This window comes from Eretmochelys imbricata, chromosome 4, assembly GCF_965152235.1.
Source record: "Eretmochelys imbricata isolate rEreImb1 chromosome 4, rEreImb1.hap1, whole genome shotgun sequence".
In the NCBI taxonomy this organism is placed as follows: domain Eukaryota; kingdom Metazoa; phylum Chordata; order Testudines; family Cheloniidae; genus Eretmochelys; species Eretmochelys imbricata.
The window spans coordinates 23,496,818-23,517,621 of record NC_135575.1 but is presented as its reverse complement, the minus strand read 5'-3'; the positions used below and the strand labels follow the sequence as shown (position 1 = coordinate 23,517,621).

General features: G+C 42.9%; 1 protein-coding gene across 2 annotated transcripts in view; it reads left to right on the top strand.

Moving 5' to 3' along the window:
• The first annotated feature begins 15,805 nt into the window (after positions 1-15,805).
• LOC144263914 (broad substrate specificity ATP-binding cassette transporter ABCG2-like) overlaps positions 15,806-20,804 on the top strand; it is a 43,850-nt gene continuing 38,851 nt past the window's right edge. For both annotated transcript variants that reach the window (XR_013345875.1, XM_077815016.1), the window contains exon 1: positions 15,806-16,152. The gene's annotated coding sequence lies outside the window, so the exon portion shown is untranslated. The remainder of the gene's footprint in view (positions 16,153-20,804) is intronic.

The window sequence follows — 20,804 nt, the reverse complement described above, 5'->3', positions numbered from 1 at the left end:
GCTACAGTTTTTTCAAAGGGGATGGCTGTGACCATGCATCCACAGAGCCTGCAAAGGCTGAAGGAAAGGCATGTGCCTGTGAAATCGATAAACTCTTATGTTCAGAGCTGCATAGATGGAGGATGCATAGGGAGGAGTCAGTGGGAATGGGCGACATGAGGCATAAGCCTTGGTGGTGCAGGTGGAGGTTAGAAGATCTCCAAGCAGTCTTTGAATGGTCACAGGGTCTGTCAAAGCAGCTCAGAGGCAGCCACTGAGAGGAAAGAGTGGAATTAGGCAGGATTTGGAGGCTTGTTCCGTCAGGAAAGCACAGACAGGGATTTAGAATTGGTGATTAGGTGGGCAGGGAGCCAGGAATAAGCAGTAGTGCTGTATCTGGTTGCGTCTCTGAACTGGAGAGAGGAAGTAAAAAGGAGGAGCATTAGAAACACTACTAGAGTCAGCTGCATCAACACAGAATGTTTTGGGGGCATGTCAGTGAACACGCAGCCCAAGTAGGGCGCTGTGTTTAGCAATTGCTCATTATGAGGCTGTGTATTGCAACAGCACGTGGGAATCTGCTGTGGGGGCTCATGCCTTTATAACTGGCAGTAGGTGCTGCATTAGTCCCCGTGGTTTATCCTAGTGACTCGTTCTGTGCATGCCAGGCAGGCATTCAAAGGGGCTACGCCCTCCCATGGTATCCGATAGTGTGGCAGATGGGGCTGCTCCTTAGCACCTCATGCAGGGCCAAATGTGGTACTGCAGGAGCCCCCTGCCTCAACCACAGGTTGTGTCCATAAGCTTGGCATGAGTCTATACCAGAGGTGGGCAAACTATGGCCTGGGGGCCACATCCGGCCCACAGGACCATCCTGCCCAGCTCCTGGCCTGGGAGGCTAGCCCCCAGCCCCATCCCTGCTGTTCCCCCTCCCCCGCAGCCACACAGGCAGCGTTCTGGACGGCAGGGCTGTGTGCTCAAGTAGGGCAGCGTGTCTGGCTCTGGCCGGGCAGCCAGACAGGCTGCTCTGAGCGGCATGGTAAGGGGGCCAAGGGGTTGGATAAGGGGCAGGGAGTCTGGGGGGGCAGTCAGTAAACAATTGTACAGGGCAGAGGTTCTGGGGGGGGGCAGTCAGGGGATAAGGAGCAGGAAGGGTTGGATGGGGGGGGTTCTGAGGGGGGGCAGGCAGGAAATGGGAGGGGGCTGATAGGGGGCAGGGGCCAGGCTGTTTAGGGAGACACAGCCTTCCTTACCCAGCCTTTCCTACAGTTTTGCACCCCGATGTGGCCCTCAGGCCAAAAAGTTTGCCTACCCCTGGTCTACACCCAGCTCAGTAGCAAACTCAGTCTTCGGCAATCTGAAACTTAAATAAAAACACATAACTCCAAGGCAAACACCTACCTGTAACATCTGAAGGCAAGGCCCTGACCTGGTTCTGGGTTATCACAATGCAACTCCTCCTCAGTCCCAGTCTCACTCTGCATTGCTCTGAGAAGCAGCAGGCAAGCCTTCTTAACTGGCCTGCTCACTCTTGATTGGTCAGTATTTTTCCTGGCCCATCTAGGCCTCTGGAGGACTGTCTTGTTGGTAACCCAGTTTGAGTGGATTTTCTTTGAGCAAGTGGCACCAGGGTGCCAATACCTCCAGCAAGGGGCAGAGGATGCCTGATAGACCCAATCACAGATGGTCACAGTGATGGAGGATGGCCGGGAGGCTGCAGATCTGGAGCTTGGGTCTAAATACAAGCACTGCAGGGTCTGGGTGGCAGTACTCCAGGAGCTAAGGAGCTATTATAGATGCAAGCCTTTTATGAACTCCTACCTCAGTAGGGGCTGCAGCCTGAAGCTCTATTTGTAAGATGGTCAAATGGTTTTCTTTTCTCTCATGGCCTACAATCTAGGTGTAACCCTTCTGCCAGGCCAAGTTGATAGCAGCAAGGGCCTGGTTCAGTACACAGGGGTTCCCTCTCATCAAAGCAAATGCAAAACTGGCTCGAGCCCCCACCCAGTGACCTGGGAAAATCTTACTCAAGAGGCAATACTTCCCCTCTCGCAAGCACAGAATCTCGGCGTAGCAGAGAATCTTTAATAACATGAGGTAAACGACATCAGCATTAAATTGGGGAAACACCACAACTAGTGTTCATTAACCAAACCATGAGCAAAGACCCACCCCAGCAAATTGGGCCACATCCTTTCCCTCAGGTTCTTGAGACACAGAACCCAAACGTCTCTTGAGTCCAGCAATCCACAAATCACCCAAAGTCCAAAAAGTCCAACCCCAGAGTTCAAAAGTTCATCTGCATAGTGTTACTCCCCAGTCTAGCTAAAATGTGCCTGTGTGTGGGGGAAAGAGATAAGGGGCACCTTACCTGTCCTGAAGCTGACTGCCCCACAGGGCTCTGCTCCGCCGTCTCACGACCAGCTCCACTCTGCACAGCTCGCTGTCTCACGAACAGCTCTGCTCTGCACAGCTCACCTCACCATCTCACAAACGGCTCCGCTCTGCACAGCTTACCTCGCCGTCTCAGAAACACTCCGCCAGCCTATCCACAAACAGCACCACTGCACTCTAGATCTTCCAGCTCCCCACTACTTGACACAGTGCTCAGTGATTTCAGCTCACAGTAGTGGGAGCCTTAGTGCTGGTGCACCATAAGGCCAAACTGAATTCAGCACAGTACCCGTAGCAAGACTCCTAACAGATCCAAAATTAGCTCTGACATTCCACGGTGGAGAGACACAGAGGTGTAATTAGTGTTTCAGACCCTCACAACAGGGCCCACACCACCAAATACTAATACCTGTCTCAAGTTTCTCTCAATTCACAGAGTTTTTGAACCCATGTCCCTTGCCTAGCGAATGCTACTTAGGTGATGGTGAGTCCCTCCATCATAACAAAAGGCCAAGTACAGTTCCAAGCACAGTTCCCATAATCAGGGTAATAACAATTTATTCTTCCCACCCCAATAACAGAGACACTGGGGATCCCACAACAGCCAAAGTGACCATTTGGGCAGTTATGGCCTCATTCTAGGCGGGGTGGGTGTGCCTATGCAAATGACGTCAGCCCCTAAAGTTCTTTTCCACAACTTGCCACACCTCACCACCAGATGTCAGGGTGGAGCTCATCCTGACTCTGCTTACATAGGGAATTGTCTTCATTGGGGTGTGGCAAAAACGGTACCCTGGTGGGGTGAGCTCACTATGAGCCAGTTCCCTTTTTCCGCTGCCCCAATATGGCAGTGACTTCCAAAATGGCATTCTAGGCCCACGGGTGTTTGTGTGTGTGTGGGGCAGTAGGAGATAAGTGACGGCTGTGGTACCATGGAAGAGTAAAGTGGAGTCCTTATTTATTTGGGGTGGCTCACACACTGGAGGGAGCACAGCGAGGGGGAACAGCTTTAGACCTCTGCACTCTTGACAAATGTATGCCCATGAAGGCAGCTGGCTTATTGCCTGGGATGTTAACAATATTGTAACTCACCAGGAGCAGGGAGCAGATTGTCACTTCAGATAGCCCTTCCTAACATTACAAATTGCTTCGCTAGAGTCTCTTCTCAGTTTTTTTATTTATGGGAAAGAATCAAACTTGGAATGATCAGCCCTGCCAGGGTCCATTAAAATCTATATTGCATTAACAATAATACCTAAGTCTTACATAGCGTTTGTCAGCTGGATGCCCCAAAGCACTTTATAAAGGTGGGTGATCAGTTCTACTCTATCCTGTTCTGGGTCTTACGCTGTGCTCCTTGCCATGGTAGTTGATGTACAGAGGTGCATGCAAATGGATAAACCCTACACAGCACATGGTATAAAGTGATTCTTCACAATAAGACTCTTCTTAGAGATGAGCAGGCTCCTCAAGGTGGACACAGCAGATACTGCTTACTCTGTTTTAGATTAGCTGGCTGGTGTACATGAGCTGAAGGTACATTTCTGTGTCAGTTTCACCTCCCCATTTTCCAGCATTACCAGCCTTCACTGGACCAGAAAGATACTAACTAAATAAATAGAAGTCCTGTACAGAATATGAGTTCCTACTCTCATATTTCACACCTGGGTAAAATGGTCAGGCCAGAAATCTGGGTGCTAGGCAGTTGGGAGCATGGGGCTGGTCTTATTCCTGCCCTTTTATCTGACTACCATTTTTGTGTGGTGTAGGTATCAGCAAGACAATCCTCCATCTATGAAAGTAAACTCCTGTTAGGTCTCAGTGAATGCCTTCCCTGCTCCCCTAGCCTTCCCCAAAGAGCAAAGCACACTGCCGTCACATGAAGAGACAGAAGGCCAGATTCAACAGTGCATTACAACTGGAGATGCACCTGTACAGATCTGGTATATTAGAGTTGTGAATTAGGTCCTGAAGATACCGTATCTTTGGGCCATCAAATGTCTAAGAGCTAGGAGAAGGGATTATCTATCAAAGGTACTTATATGATGCTCATTAATGTACTATCTGAGCACCTTGCCATCTTTAATGCATTTAACCTCACAACACCCCTGAGAGGTAGGAAGTACTAATATTCCCCTTTAAAGGTGAGGAACTGAGGCACAAAGATACATTTCTTTAGCATCATCAGTGTGCTTTGCTCTGAGGCATACACAAAAATAGAGATAGTGATTGCCTCAAAGAGCTGACTGTCTGGAGGACAGAGAAGACAGGAAACCCTTGGAAATCCAGAAGAGGAGATAAATAATAATTAGCTCATAATATTTGTATTAGATAAATGTTATCAACTCCCTTTTGATGGACATTCTCGGAGAGAGTGTAATGTTAGAAGGAATTTGAGGATCCAATCCAACTCCCACTCAAGTCAATGGAAAGTCTGCAATTGACTTGAGTGGGAGTTGAATTATGCCCAGGGATCCCAATTCAGTGGGGGTACTTAATAATATCTAGCTCTTATGCACATGCCTGAGTTTAAGCATACAAGTAATCCAGCTGACGTCAATGGGACTGCTCACATGCTTAAGACCAGGAACTTGCTTAAGTACCTGGCTGAACTAAGGTCTGAATGAGAAGAGGATATATAGAGTATTCTCTCTTAAAACACAGGAAACAATATTTTAAGAATAGTGTCCAGATTTCTTTTTTTAAATTATGGTGATATTTTGTTACACTGTAATAATGAGTTGAGAGTCAGAGACAAAAGCAGTAGTATGAATACACTTACAGCGATCTGCACCACAAGCGTAAATGGACAAACAGAAGACATAAGATGCAGCCGAGTAACATTATTTCCTTTGATTCAGTCAGATTTTCATTCAAATTTTGTATTACTTTTTCAAGCCGAGTTGTCCAATACTTTGTGCTTTGTATAACAGTCAATGAACTTAAGACATTTTGATGCCTTCCTGTGTCAGAGCATCAGCCTTCTGCCTGCTACGTGACTCGAGGGGAAATATTTGCTGTGAATTCACAGGGTTTAAAAGTAAGGGAGAAGTTGCAAAGTAAGAAAGACATTTCCAGTGAGAAAACAAATTATTCTGGGAAAAGAAATGAGGACATAGAGCTGGGTACTCTGTCTCTGCCAGGGAATGTTTGCCGCACATCTGGGGGCGGGGCCTTTAAGACATCTTTGTGTGTCCCCATCATGGTAAAATCAGACACTGGCATGGCCAGGGGCAGCTGAAGGCTGCTCAATCATGTGCTGGATGGTAATGAACTGGCAACCTGGATCAGCTAAACACAGGGTGACCAGTAACATCACTTTTCTCTGGCAATACCTTCAGTACTGGGGACTAGGCAGGGCTACCATAATGGTGCTCTATCACTCATGGATTCCCCTAAATGAGGGACATCCTCTAGTGACTGAATCTGTGAGTTTTAGGGCTGGTTGATGCCACTGTCAAGGCACAAAGACCCCAGAGTGCTTCAATTGGAGTTAGAGGAGATCAGCACCTCTGAAAATCAGGAGTCTTGGTTACATGGAGAGTGGGGAAAGGAGCCGGATCTTCTGCAACTGGGGAATTGAGAATCTGTTTACAAAATCAAATAAAAAAAAACCTATGTTACAGAAGCAGTTTCTGTGTCTCATTTCATTTGGCAAAGAAATCAAAAATGCAGGAGCTCAGTGCACACATGGTAGAGTGTAGTGCACACATGGTAGATAAAACATAGTGTGGCAGCGTGTCCCTGAAAAGAAACTATGAAAAGAACAGGAGGACTTGTGGCGCCTTAAAGACTAACAAATTTATTTGAAAAAAGAAAAGGAGGACTTGTGGCACCTTAGAGACTAACAAATTTATTTGAGCATAAGCTTTTGTGAGCTACAGCTCACTTCATTGTGGGCTAAAACCCACTTCATCGGATGCATGCAGTGGAAAATACAGTGGGAAGATATATATATATATATATATACACACAGAGAACATGAAACAATGCGTGTTATCATACACACTAGAACAAGAGTGATCAGTTAAGGTAAGCTATTACCAGCAGGAGAGAAAAAAAAAAACCTTTTGTAGTGATAATCAAGATGGGCCATTTTCAGCAGTTGACAAGAACATGTGAGGAACAGTAAGGGGGAAAAATAAACATGGGAAAATAGTTTTACTTTGTGTAAGTTTTACTCCTGTTCTTTTTGCGGATACAAACTAACAAGGCTGCTACTCTGAAACCTATGAAAAGAAAGAAAAGGAGGACTTGTGGCACCTTAGAGACTAACCAATTTATTTGAGCATAAGCTTTCGTGAGCTACTGCTCACTTCTGTAGCTCACGAAAGCTCATGCTCAAATAAATTGGTTAGTCTCTAAGGTGCCACAAGTACTCCTTTTCTTTTTGCGAATACAGACTAACATGGCTGCTACTCTGAAACCTATGAAAAGAAAGAAATAGCCCCATCTGCTGGTTGTCATGAGAAACTAGAGTTTTGCTTTGTGGAGCTCACAGCTGGAAACAGAATTGGAAACAGCCTAGTTCCAATCGCTTGCTCATCAGGCAAACTGCCAATTTCTACAGAAGCACAGACCCGCTTTTCATGCTACACTATACTTCCCAGTCTCTGGGCTACCATGTAATTAAGCAATCAATTTGCAAACACCTAGAAGATAATAAGGTGATAAATAACAGTCAGCATGGATTTGTCAATAACGAATTGTGTCAGACCAACCTAATTGCTTTCTTTGACAGGGTAACAAGCCGTGTTGATAGGGGGGAAGCAGTAGATGTGGTATATTTTGACTCTAGTAAGGCTTTTGATGCTGTCTCACATGACCTTCTCATAAACAAACTAGGGAAATACATGGTTGGAAAACCATTCCCAGAGAGTAGTTATCAGTGGTTCACAGTCCAGCTGGAAGGGCAAAACAAGTGGGGTCCCACAGGGATTGTTCCTGGGATTGGTTCTGTTCAATATCTTCATCAATGATTTAGATAATGGCACAGAGAGTGCACTTATAAAGTTTGTGGATGATACCAAGCTGAGAGAGGTTGCAAGTGTTTTGGAGGATAGGATTAAAATTCAAAATGATCTGGACAAATTGGAGAAATGAAGTAACTGAAGTAAATAGAATGAAATTCAATAATGGCAAATGCAAAGTACTCCATTTAGGAAGGAACAATCAGTTCCACAGATACAAAATGGGAAATGATTGCCTAGGAAGGAGTACTGCAGAAAGGGACCTGGAGATCATAGTGGATCACAAGCTACATATGAGTTAACAGTGTAACACTGTTGCAAAAAAAGCAAACATCATTCTGGGATGTATTAGCAGAAGAAGTAATTCTTCCACTCTACTCCGCGCTGATTAGGCCTGAATTGGAGCATTGTGTCCACATTTCAGGAAAGATGTGGACAAATTGGAGAAAGTCTAGAGGAGAGCAACACAAATGATTAAAGGTCTAGAAAACATGACCTATGAGGGAAGATTGAAAGAATTGGGTTTGTTTAGTCTGGACAAGAGAAGATTGAGAGGAGGACATGACAACAGTTTTTAAGTACATCAAAGGTTCTTATAAGGAGGAGGAAGAAAAATTGTTCTCCTTAACCTCTGAGGATAGGACAAGAAGCAATGGGCTAAAATTACAGCAAGGGAGGTTTAGATTGGATATTAGGAAAAACTTCACAACTGCCAGGGTAGTTAAGCATTGGAATAAATTGCCTAGGGAGGTTGTGGAATCTCTGTCATTGGAGATTTTTTAAGAGCAGGTTAGACAAATACCTGTCTGGAATGATCTAGACAATACTTAGTCCTGCCTCGAGTGCAGGGGACTGGACTAGATGACGTCTCGAGATCCCTTCCAGTCCTACACTTCAACGATTCTATGATAAGTAGCACTTTTGTGCTTTCTCCCATGCTACCCCTCATGCCTGGGAGAAGCTCCCCATAACCATCTGCAAAACTAACTCATTATCCTCCTACAAAACCCTCCTTACAACTCTCCTTTGCTATAATGCCTACAAAAAACTTCATAACAGCTAGGCTGGTGATGTGCTGAGACCACTGCCTAACATATGGACCAATATTTTCTCATTGTTTCCTTGTACTCCCCATCTGTCTGTCTCCATTTGTTGTCTCTTGTCTCATACTTAGGTTGTAAGCTCTTTGGGGCAGGGATTGTCTATTTGTTCCGTGTTTGTACAGCACCCAGCACAATGGGGTCCTGGTCCATGACTGGGGTTCCTAGGGACTACAATAATTCAGATAATATAAATAATTAATAATGCAATGTTCTGACATGGTAAATGACTATTCATGAACAAATTGAGTAAAAGAAGTTTGGAAAAAGAGAAAATCACAAGTATTTAAAATGCAGAGAAAAAGCCAGCAGAGGACTAAAGAAACAGACCCGAGAGAATTGCCAGAGTGATATAGAACATCTATATCCATAATTAGGAGACACTAAGAGCTCAGAGATCTGTACAACACTTTCCCTCTTAAAGACTTTTGCCATTTAAATGGAATGGAGCCATTTTATTCTACAATAGCCATTTTTCTAGAATAGATCTGTCCATGCCTATAAGGTGAAGGGCTGGCCATGTAGATTTTAAAAAGGCTTTAACAGGTTAGGCTCTGGCTAAAAAATATAAAGATATCTTTTGCTCTTAGTGTCAGTGCTGGAGTCAGCTCCATAATGAACCTACCTCTGTGCTAACAAAGCTCTGGCGTTAGTAATTTCTCCTAACACCCGCTCAAAACTTGGCTCACCACAGAGTACAGTTTCAGAGAATGAAGGGGAAGTTTTTCTCTCTCTGGAGGGAACATAGAGAGTGAAGGAAACAGTTCTTTGATTTCAGTCTTAGCAACCATGCATTGTCTGTCAAGGTCTCCATCCGTCTTTTCATTTCCCTGATCCCAAGTCACTGCAGTATCAATGTCAAACTTTGAGCTGGCTTCCAATTTAAGAGTGCTGAAGCTTTATCTGATCAGACTCAGGGATTACTATCTATAGAGCCCAGGTACATCCATTATTCAGGACTGTTGCATGCTATTTACCTTTCTAATGTCAGGTCAATGTTGTGGCATATGCAGATTAACTGTGTTTCTTTAACATCTCTATAAATAAATATAGATACAGGAAAAAGCATGACTGTTAATTGCACCAGTAATGCTGAAAACATGAATTCTGAATTTAAACCTTTTTCATCTCTGAAATAAAATGCATGATGAAGTGTTTGTGCTTGTCTGTATTTTCCCCACAAAGACATGGTCAGATGTGTTAACTTAATACTTATATTTGACCACAAGAGGACACACGATTCAATTAAAAGAGAATCCTGGCTCCAAAATGGAAAGAAACAGGAGAGTAAGTACCCTTAGCAGCACCAAGGTGTCAGCATTAATTTATCAGCAGCTCTCAGACCTGCTCTAAACTTCTTTATTAAAGAGCACAGTGCTGTGCTAATTAAAATGTGTGATGATTGTAAAAATGCAGCTAATATAAATATGCACAGAAATCTGGCATATATTCGTTTCCAAAATTGTACCCCAGCTCTCCCCCAATGTCCTGTCCTCTTATATCTCCTAACACTTTTTTAGGTGTAATACTCAGACCTGTCTTTAAAGATATGTAAATCAGTGGCTCTGTATTTGAAGGAATCCTGCCTGAGGTTATAATACATCCATTGATATATGGACCTAACCTAGAATCCTCTGGATCCAAACCCCTGGATCCAACCCCCTGAATATTGGGGATATTTGGAACTGGATCTGAACCCTATGACTTGATCATATATCTACGAGGAGAATGGACTGGAATCCCAATCTGAACAATCCCAAATTTCAGGCAAGCTCAGATTCAGAATCACCGAGTCTGGGAAGCAGGCTGCAAGCAGCTAAGGGCTGCAGGGAAGGAGGACGAGGAAGAAGCTGCAGCTGTTTCTCTTCTAACAGATGAACATCCAGAAATTTGATGGAAATCTGCTGCTGCTGGTGTTAGGCCCCCCACTCCCAGGCACTCCCTGATGTGTGACCCACACAAACAACAGCAGGGGAGAGAAGAGTCTTTAAAACAACTTAAAGATGCAAAGGAAAAAAATGCATGAGTCATAGTCCTAAAGGGCAGATATGTTAGAAAATGACCAGAATAGAAATGATTAAAAATAAAATTTGCACTGTCACTTTCACCTTTTCCGTTAGTGAAGTCTCCCAGTGAATACGGTGTTAGTTGGACAGTGGGGTGTAACTACCTTTCTGTGGCTTTCTTTCTAGGGAAGCCAGCCAGCTGGGAGTAAAGATAAGATAGGCAGCATGGAGAGGGGTGTTGCAAATGACATGTGACAGGAGGCCTCAGTGTTTGGTAAGCAATATCTTTAACAACACAACTGAGGGATGGGACTTTCAGGGTCACTTTTCCTGCTGCGGTTTTTATCTGTATCGTTATTTTCATGCTATGTATGAAATGGGGCTTAGAAACACCACTGTGACTGCATGTTTCCACTTTAATACTGATTGCACTAAGCAACTATTTGGGGGAGTGATTTTGAGGGGTGAGGAAAATGTGCACCCCAAATGAACAGTAGGAAATCTGGCTTCTGAGTGGGTGATGAAGAGTCTGATTATGGGCACAATCCTGCAAGCCACTCAGTGGCCTCCATTCCCACTGAAATCAGTGGGAGTTGAGGGAACTCAGCACCACTTATTTTTGTCCTTACAAGTGTATCCAATGTAAGTGCACAGGTCAGAACTGATTGGCCAGTCTCCCCTTCCCAGTTTGATCACTGACTCCCTGGACTTCAGTGGAGTTACTCCTGATTCATATCAGTGTAAGTGAACCAAGCCCCCTGGCTTCTTCCACGGTTCACAACAACATACTTCCAGTCCTGCTTATTACCAGTCCCACCACCCGAGTGAGCGACTCGCCTCCCTCTGCCAATTTTTGATTTTGTCTTTTTTCCTAACCTCCAAAATGCAAGGCATAAGTAAAGACAAACTGGAGCTCTTTGTATCTTTAATCAGACAAAGATTCAGGAATAGTGAATGCAGTAACAGTGCATACAACATCTAGGATGACCTGAGAAGGTTCATAGTAGAGTGTCAGGGCATGTGTGTATGGACTCTTGCCAAACAATATTGTCGATACTTAAGACAAAGCCCTTTTATAATAGTTAGTGTTAAATGAGACATGGAGGCTGCTGAAAAACTGTTACGAAACATTGTCTAGCATGACAGCATCTGATACAGAGATGAGAGAGGGCTTGTCCCCTCCCCCTAAGGGACTATTTAAGGTTCATTGGTCCTTTAAGACCCCATTCTGTGGGTCATCTGGCCTTTACCCAGTGGTGCTAGAACTAGGGATGTTGGGGATGCTGTCACACTCCCTGGCTTGAAGCAGTAATAACAAACACCAAATACATGATTTCCATCATCAGCACCCCCACTATAAAAATTGTTCCAGCATGCCTGCCTATGTCAGCTACTCTTCAATCCCTGATTTGTAATCCTCCCAGGGGCCTGACAAGGTGCAGAAAATCCAGTCCCTTTTAACTGTTTCCCAGCAACCTCTCCCCAGTGGTTTCTGGGTCTGTTCCTAAAGCAGCTCCTTGCCAGCTCTCTGCTGGGGTGCTCCCTTGCCTTTCTGGCAGCAGCCCACTTCTGCCTGAGCTGCAGTTTTTTATCACAGCTTTTGATAGTCAAATAATGAGCCACAGGTCGGGGAGTAGCAGTTCTGGCCATTAACTCCTTAGTGACCATTGCAGCATAAGGTCTATGAATGCCATTGCAAGGGGCCATGCCCTACTCATCCGACTCACAAAAGACTTCTGCAGGAGTTTTATGTGAAGAGAACATGAGTGGGCCCAGGGTCTGTTACATGACTGTGTTGTGCTGCAGGAGGAAATGAGTTTGTGTGTAATGGAGTTGGCAGATGATCATAAAGTGCTGGTCTGAAAGGTCAAACCCTTCATCTAACTTGTTACTCAAGTTCGCCATCTGTTTTTATGATATGCTTATACTCTTAGAAGTATATTTTTATTGTTTTATGAGTGTCTGTCATGCATTCTTAGCTGGGAGAACAGCAGAGCAGTTCGGCTTTCTAGCGATATACAGATAGTTTTCACTGAGGGCATAATTTGAAGATATTGGAGTCACAACAAGTGTATCTGAGGATAATACATGGCTGGCAGAACCTTTGTTAAGGATGCTGATGCTCAAGGATGAGCCCAGGCTCTGTTTGCAGGACCGGCAGTTAGAAAAAACATCCTTTCATTTGTAAACTGAGCATATATAAAGGGACATTATAGAGAGACGCTGAGTAATTTAACCTGACAATGCCATTTTTGCAGTCGCTGTTTTGAGCAGAACAGCACTATGGGCCTGATCCTGCAAAATTCAAGTCAATGGGAGTTTTGACATGGATTTCAGTAGGGCTTTGTGACAGAGCATCTTGAAAAATGTGTATACTCTATTCTGGCTGTCTATGATTAAATGACTTAAAATCAAATGTCTTCGCAGAATAGTCTTCACTAAATGATAATAAGAGCAGTAACTGTCTGGGGGAGTTGGGGGAGTCAGGACTCTGGAGATTGTTCCCCCTCTTAGTCTGAGAAAGCCCAGATTTGGGACCTTCCTGGCATGCTGAAAAAGACATCAGGTTGATTGGGGTTTGGAGAGGGCTGCTGCAGGTATGTTCCCAGAATGATGAAGGGGTGAATAGGAACTTTTTCATAGGTGGCTGGCTGGCTGAGTCCTTGTCTGATTGTTTAATGCTGCTGGGTCTATACCTAATATTAATTGAGTGTTGGAGGGCCCAGAGCCTTGTATAGCTATCTTTATACAAAACTATTTACATCAAAATTAATTAATAAAATAAAGAGTGGAACAGGTGAGAAAGGTATTGCATACATGATGATATACGCATGTGCCCAAGGTGTATATATATATCCAAGAAAGCTAGACATATCACCAATCTGCATTTTCTCGACTGGGTTGTTCTTCTAGAAATACTTTATATTTACTTAAAAGTGAAAATGTCTCTTTAGAAAATGTATAAATCTTATCTAACATCTCAAGGGCTGACAAAAGTCCCTGGTTTTGTTTCTATTTTAGAAAGCAAAAAAAGCATTCTTACTGAAAAAGTCCCTAGTTTATATTTGTGTGTGTCATACTTTCAACAGGAATGATTTTGATCAATAAACTAATTAAGGGGCTGTTAATCTTGTCAAAGAGCTTGATAATAAAATTCAGATGAATAATCTCAGAGTAGTGGATCTCCTTGAATGCTTTGAAAATATGGGCAAGTAAACCAGCTATTTTGTCCAAGCAACTTTCAAACATGTTGGATGCTGCTAACTTCGGAGGACAGGTATGACTGATTTCATGCACCAAGACACACTTCACAGGGAAAAGATACCCCCTGTATCTGTAGGCCCAGCCTAATCACTTATGAGACTCCTTCTCTTAGGGACTTGACTTTGAAGCAGAATATTGAAGAACTAACTTAAGAACATGGCTGTATTTCTTGGATGACATACCTACAATGGTAAAAAGGAGATGGTGTTTTAATACTCTGAAGAGCCAGCTTTGGACACTCAAGCTTAGTTTTGCAGTCATCTATAGGGCAAATCTGATCACCAGGGTCCAGCTCTTTAGCCCAGGCTTGTTATCTCAAAGGGGAGCCAAGATAACTCTTATTGAGTAAATGGGTGTAGGTAACAGAGTATAAACAAGCTCCTTTTTCTCAGAAGAGCAGACCCGCCCTCTGCCGTATCTGTCACCGGTGGACTGGTGTAGATCTCCTTCCCTCTTCCCTATGTGCACAAATAATAAAGACTGACCAGTGTATTAAGGGATAAATTACAGATAAGGGAAGGGATAAATGTAAATGAGCAATAACTATATAAACAAACACAAAGCCAGTGACACAGCAGCTCTTCCTATGAGCATAAAGCTCAGGCCCAAAAATACAGAACCCACCCTGGCAATTGAAAACGTCCCAACTAAGAAAAACCTAATTATTATGTCTCACTATATTCCCAGCACTTCCGTGGTGGCGAAGTCCAGGACCTCCACTCCGTGGGTAACTGGAACCCGTAGAGGAGGAGCACTGGAGAGTCCCTCGATGACCGTTGGGATGGAAGAAATAGACCGAGAACCCTTTGGTTGCTGACGTTCCCAGAAACAGGAGCAAGTAAGGTGGAATGCGGCTTCCTCTTTCTTCTCACCTCAGGAATGAATGGTATTCTTCGATAGTGTGCTGGTGCCAGGAAGACCCAAGATGGACTGCACCACCAGTCTGTGATTACAGTCCTTTTATACAGTTTGTGGCAGGAAAACATGGTATGCTCCTGGGAAAGACGGGAAACAGTCTGAGGCGGTTTGGCCTTGAGATCGCCGAGAGGCAGGAAAAAACAGTTTAATTCAGTTACTTCCAGGCCAAGCTGACAGTGCATAGTGGGGTCACAAAATGGTGTCACAAGAGTCCATCTTGGATTGCTGCAATATCCTTAGAAACTGATTATTGGGTCTAATACACACATGTAACTTAATAAACCATGAACAATATAACATTTTATACCCAACAGGCTAAGTCCCCTCTGTACTGCTGAGGTGGCATAAAGGGGACTCGACTGAAGGGGCAGTTGGGTATTTCTCTGTCACAAGAGAATCCCCTGGTGGTGCAAAGCCAACGAACGGGGTCTTCTAGAGTGAGACAGATGTGGCAGCTTGAGGAGGTATGGCCTGAGCATGCTGTCTTCCGGTTATCCCTTTCAGTGTAATGGCCCTTGGAGGACTGTTCCTGCCAGCTTATGTTAGAGCAGCCCTGTAGCCCCCAGGTTCTGAGGACACAGAGATGAAATAACATGGCGTTCCAGTACACCTGAGGATCCAGTCCTAGATCTGGAGGACTGCATACAGCGTCTGAAAGAAGTTTGCACCATTTGACCCACACATTTCACCAGACCAAGGAATTGACAACAGGTGTCATTTACAGGTACTACTGCACCGGTCCTGGAGATGGTTAACCAGGAAGAGTGACCAGGCTTGCTCCAATCTAGTTTTAACCATGGTTACTGAAATGCTATTGAACATGGTTTGGCCTTGTCTACACTTACAGGTACAATATGTTCAGCACTGGGGAAGAAGGGCTGGTAGACAGAGTAGAGAAAACACCCCACAACGAGTTGCAGTCAGTACCATGTGCATTGCGGGCACATAATACATACTAATAATTAGCCCGTTTGGTGGAATCTTTGTGAGTCCACAGTTGGTGACACTGCTGTAGTACGTCAGAAAGTCAACACTAGCGTGTCTTTTGTTTGGTGGTGTGTCCTCAGGCACACTGCCACTGGCAGCGACTGAACTTGGGCTCAAAACTGTGGGGGGATGAGATGTTGCAGAATTCCTGCTCCGATGCACTTTAGTTCATTTGTGGCACCCTGAGCTAGAACAGCTAAGATTAGGAGCTGCATGTGCCTCTGTCCCTGCCCCTGGACTGAGAGCCTCTCTCATTTCAGCAGCAAAGAGGAGGGGAGGTGACTGTCCTTTGCAAGGCTCTGTGGGGGAGAGAAAGGAGGGGTTTCCTGTGGATTAGCCCTTGATATTACAGAAAGCCTGATGAGCCACTGGTGAGACTTCACCTTCCTTTGAGCTGCATAAAAGGCTGGGATCACTGCTACACTTGCCACTCACTGCTCTTCCCCTGATTCCAGCTGCACTCCCAGTACCTGTCTGTATCACCCGTAAACTTTTTCACTGCCGCTGCCTTTTGCACGGACTGAGATCCACTGGGTAAGTCAACTGGGACATTTCAACCTTATTGATGGAATTGTATTTTTTTAAACTGTCTAATTTAGTGACCGGTTTCCTTCCCTGTGCCAGGGAGAGGAGAGGTGAGAAAAACAATAGTGGAAGTGCTATTCTGCCACCAACTAATGAATTAGATTCTGAAGCTGGTTTGACCAACAGTGAGAAAGAAAATGTTTTGTGATTTGCCTGGAGTTCCCCACTGCATTTAAGTTACCAACAAAATTAGATGTCCAAAATAATAATGTATTTTATTAAGTTAGGGAGAAAACTCATGTAAGACTGATGGCTGAATAGTTAAAGAGCTCAAGAGCTAGAATATGGAGAGGGAAACAAGTTCATTTTGCTTAGAAGTTTGGATGTATGTGTATGTACCATATATAATACACATACATACACAAGAGCTCATTTATCCAAACCTGTTTAGTACACAATACCATTTTTCTCTAAATCTAGGTTACACATCCCCAGGTATATCAGTTACCTGTTAACATATCTGATTTTCTGAATCCTTGAATCCCCTTTTACACAAATGATTTTAATTTCCCCAAAACATTAATGAAAATGGGGATTGTGCTGTGTATAAATCCACATATACCACACCGGTTTCCTATATAAATATATGCATATGTACATACATATACCTGTCTGTGCTCTGTGTACATATGTATTGCACAAAGTACAGGATTTATATATACGTTTCATGTATTTGTATTTATATAGAGAACTAAAATGTACAGCTACAATATGCTTTTATGGAGGATTTCACCTGACAGTTTGCACTAGTTAAACTTTGCACCCATTATAAATAAGAGAAGTAACAGCTTAACTAATGAATGGCTGGCAGGTTTATGGGATGTTGAAAATTAGGATCTTTTTAAAAGGGCTTGATCATGCTTCCTTTGGAAAACCCATTAACACTAACGAGAGTTGATTTTGGCTCTAAAACGATATATTCTTAGTTAATTTTAGCTCTTGATGTGTTTGTTTGAAGAGGTAAAATACCTAGAATAAACTGGTTGGTCTTTCGAAAACCAGTTAAAATATGTGTTGTTGGGTTTTGCGATTTGCAATTGCATTTCTGAGCTACAAGCGCTCTTCCTTTATGATTTAGAAAACTTGTCCAGTGCCGGTCGGTTACTGTAGGAAATTGCTAAGACAAGAGTTCACATAATCTCTTTGTTAATATAAAATATCGTAGGGTGGCAAATATTTTTAGTAAAGTTGCTTTAAAAATCTCAGGCCTGGTTCTGCCATGGCTCATGTGGGTTTGATAGCCATATAACTTCATTGATTTCAGGTCAATGACTCCTGATTTACCCTGGCGTATGTGAGAGGGGAATCAGGCCTTTGGACTATACAAGTCAACGTACAATGCATGGGAAAACTGCCTGTATGCACCCGAATTTACACACTTAAATAACATTTTCAAACCCCAAAGAGGAAAACACCTTAAGTTATGGCGTCTATGGACAGAGAGATATGCTGATTTCTTTAAAGAGGGCATTTTTACTGTTCAGTTAGAAGAAAGATTAAATATCAAGATCCAATATTTTAAATGTTTCCAGATAAATTATTTTGTCTCCTGACTTGGTAATATGATTAATAGTTTGAGAGAGATTATGGATACTGAACTTCTGCCTTGAAAGGATGCAGTGGAAGGTATGAAAAGCGAGAATCTTTCTTGAGGATGGTTTAATGGGGACAACCTGGTTACACAGAAAAATGGAGTAATGAAATAAGTGGAGCACTAAAGGTCCAATAATGTGTTGTGATAGAAAATAGGGTGATTTATCTATTGTGTGGTCAGTACTTCAGCAATTACTCACACAAAACTCCCATTGATTCTAATGGGATTTAAACATCTGTAAGGGCTGCCCTTATATTAGTCCATTTATAGCACTACATCATATGAATACAAGTCATCAGCTTGCTAGTGTAAATGTGTTCAGCTAGGATTTTTTAGATTTATTCTGGGATCATCCATCAAGTATGAAATATTAGTAATCCATAGAAGATATTGCTGAGACTACGCTGCTGCTTGAGCCAAAGAGTTTTCTACTGGGTTTTTCTAAATTAGGTGCTGGGGTAAGAATTAATGCTGTTGATGACTCACTTCTTGATGGCAAGGATGAGTGTTCGAGAAAGATTTTTTTGAAAGAGAACAAGTACAGCATGTACCATTCATGAATAGCTCACCAATGTGGGTAACATTTCAGTTACAGAGAAAATAACTTACTTTGACCAAAGTTGATATAATGATGATATGGTCCCCTTTGTTCATCATACTGGAAAAATACTTCTGAACACAAACTAATTTATTCTGATTATTTACTTATAGTATGTTGATGCCTATACATGATGATGTGACACATTGTTTTATTGGATATTTATCTGTCCATTAAAACCTAAAGTAGATGAGCATATGTTTGTAGAGTTTTTTGTGAACTGGAAATGAAATTTCATTACACATATATGCATTAATTTGATTTATATTTTCTTTGCTATTTCTTTGTTCTCTGGGAGTTTTACTTGCAAAAGGACTGCCAAATCAGACACAAAATAACATGACACAAACCTTCCCTCTGAGAAAACAAGTAATAGTAAAGCATGTTAATAACCTTTGCTCTTATCTCAAAGCAAACATCAAAAGGAACTTGCCCATATCTTTCCATGGTGAGGCTTACTGATTTATAAAAATCTTCCTATTGCTGAGTAAAGTATTAACTATATAATCTCTCAGTGAATGTTTGCATTATTAATAGAAAAAATACTAAAAAACAAAAGCAAATGAAAAGTCCACCCACCATGCACAGATATTATATTACTGCTGCTAGTGGCTCATTGCCTTTTGGAACAAGATTAGAGACACACCAATTTCTCCCCTAGGGAATTGCTACAATGGAAGATTTGTTATAACAAGACTCAGATGAGGAGAGAGGCGGGTAGTGCAGATTTTAATTTGTGACTGATACATTACCTAGAACAGCAAAATAATTATTTTTTAGAATTAATTAAGACTTAACAATTGTGTGTCAACTGCAGTAAAAGTATGCACAAATGTAGCTGTGCAAGGTCACGTTTTGTTTTCAAAAAGGTGGCCTTCAGTTAGCTTAAAGAGTGCTTTTCTCTGCTTACCTTATCGGAGAGGATCATTTGTTGTGTCCCTGGTTTACAGGGGGTTTATTCAACATGTCACCAAATGTTCCATATTTTGTTTTCCTATAATTTTGAGAGTGGTGTAATGTTGCATGATAAAGCAATACAAGCTCAGGAAAGACAATTTTAAATTTAAGGGCAGGCTAAATTCTAACTTGTGCTTGTGCCATTCTGGCCATGCTAAGGAGGCCGAGATCTATCCTAACCAGGGCATCTGGGAATTCATTTGATGTAGGGGAATTCCTGAAACTCAGGAAGTTGGTTTAACTTGCTATATCGCACCTGGTGGCTAAGGGGTTGCTCTCAGTTGGCATGGCTGAGGCCAGGAGGAGGAGTCTCCTTAGTGAACTGAACTTCTGCTCCTAAAACGATTTTCTAATTTTTTTGTGGTATTTTTATTTCCATTGCTTTGTAACAACAGGAACTTTCATATCACAAAATACTTTTAAGATCTTCTTGTTGTCCTAGTGCACTGGAGAGATGGGGAGAGTGTCCTCATCTTCATAACATCACTTTTAAAAAGGTCACCCAAGAGACAGAGTATAAATGTATTCCCAACTATGAAGAACCCTAGACCTCAATCGTGCCAGGCCTCTTTGGGTGTCATTCAGAAAGACATCTGTTTCAGCCACTGGCAGCAGCAACTTTAACAAGCAAGCTGCACTTTATGTCTCTGGTTTCAGTAAAGATTACAAGGCAGCCCATGTGCTGTCAAAGCTTCAGGAACACAACTATGTGGCTTATCTCTCAAAAGCAGCCCCTTGGGTATATTATCACTGACGGGAGGTCACTGTTCCCTGTGTTAATGGCTCCACTGGTTTCTTGACAAACAGCAACAATATCAAATACTTTCTTAGACTCATAGACTTTAAGGTTAGAAGGAACCATCGTGACAATCTAGTCTAACATCCTGCACATTGCAGGCCACAGAACCTCACCCACTCACTCCTATAATAGACCCCTAACCTCTGGCTGAGTTACTGAAGTCCTCAGATCATGGTTTAAAAACTTCAAGTTACAGAGAATCCACCATATTACACTAGTTTAAACCTACAAGAGACCCATGCCCCATGCTGCAGAGGAAGGAAAAAACCCCTCAGAGTCTCTGCCAATCTGACCCGGGGGAAAATTCTTTCCCAGCCCCAAATATGGCAATTAGTTAGATCCTGATCATGTGGGCAAAACCCTCAGCCAGACACCTGGGAAAGAATTCTCACTAGTAACTCAGAGTCCTCCCCATCTATTCTTGTAGAATATCGGAAGGTTCTGTGCCCACCATGCATTGGTTAAGGCCCAAAAGTTAAGCTGCTTTGAGGAATTCAAGATCAAGACAATTTAATCAGACATCATATTAACCTATCCCAAAAGGCACCAGCCTACCTGCTTACAAGAAAAGAGCTGATAGATAGGGTGGAGAAAGAGTCCTATAACCCTGAGAGCAAACGTGAATCAAAACAAAGCATGGTGGGTCTTATTTT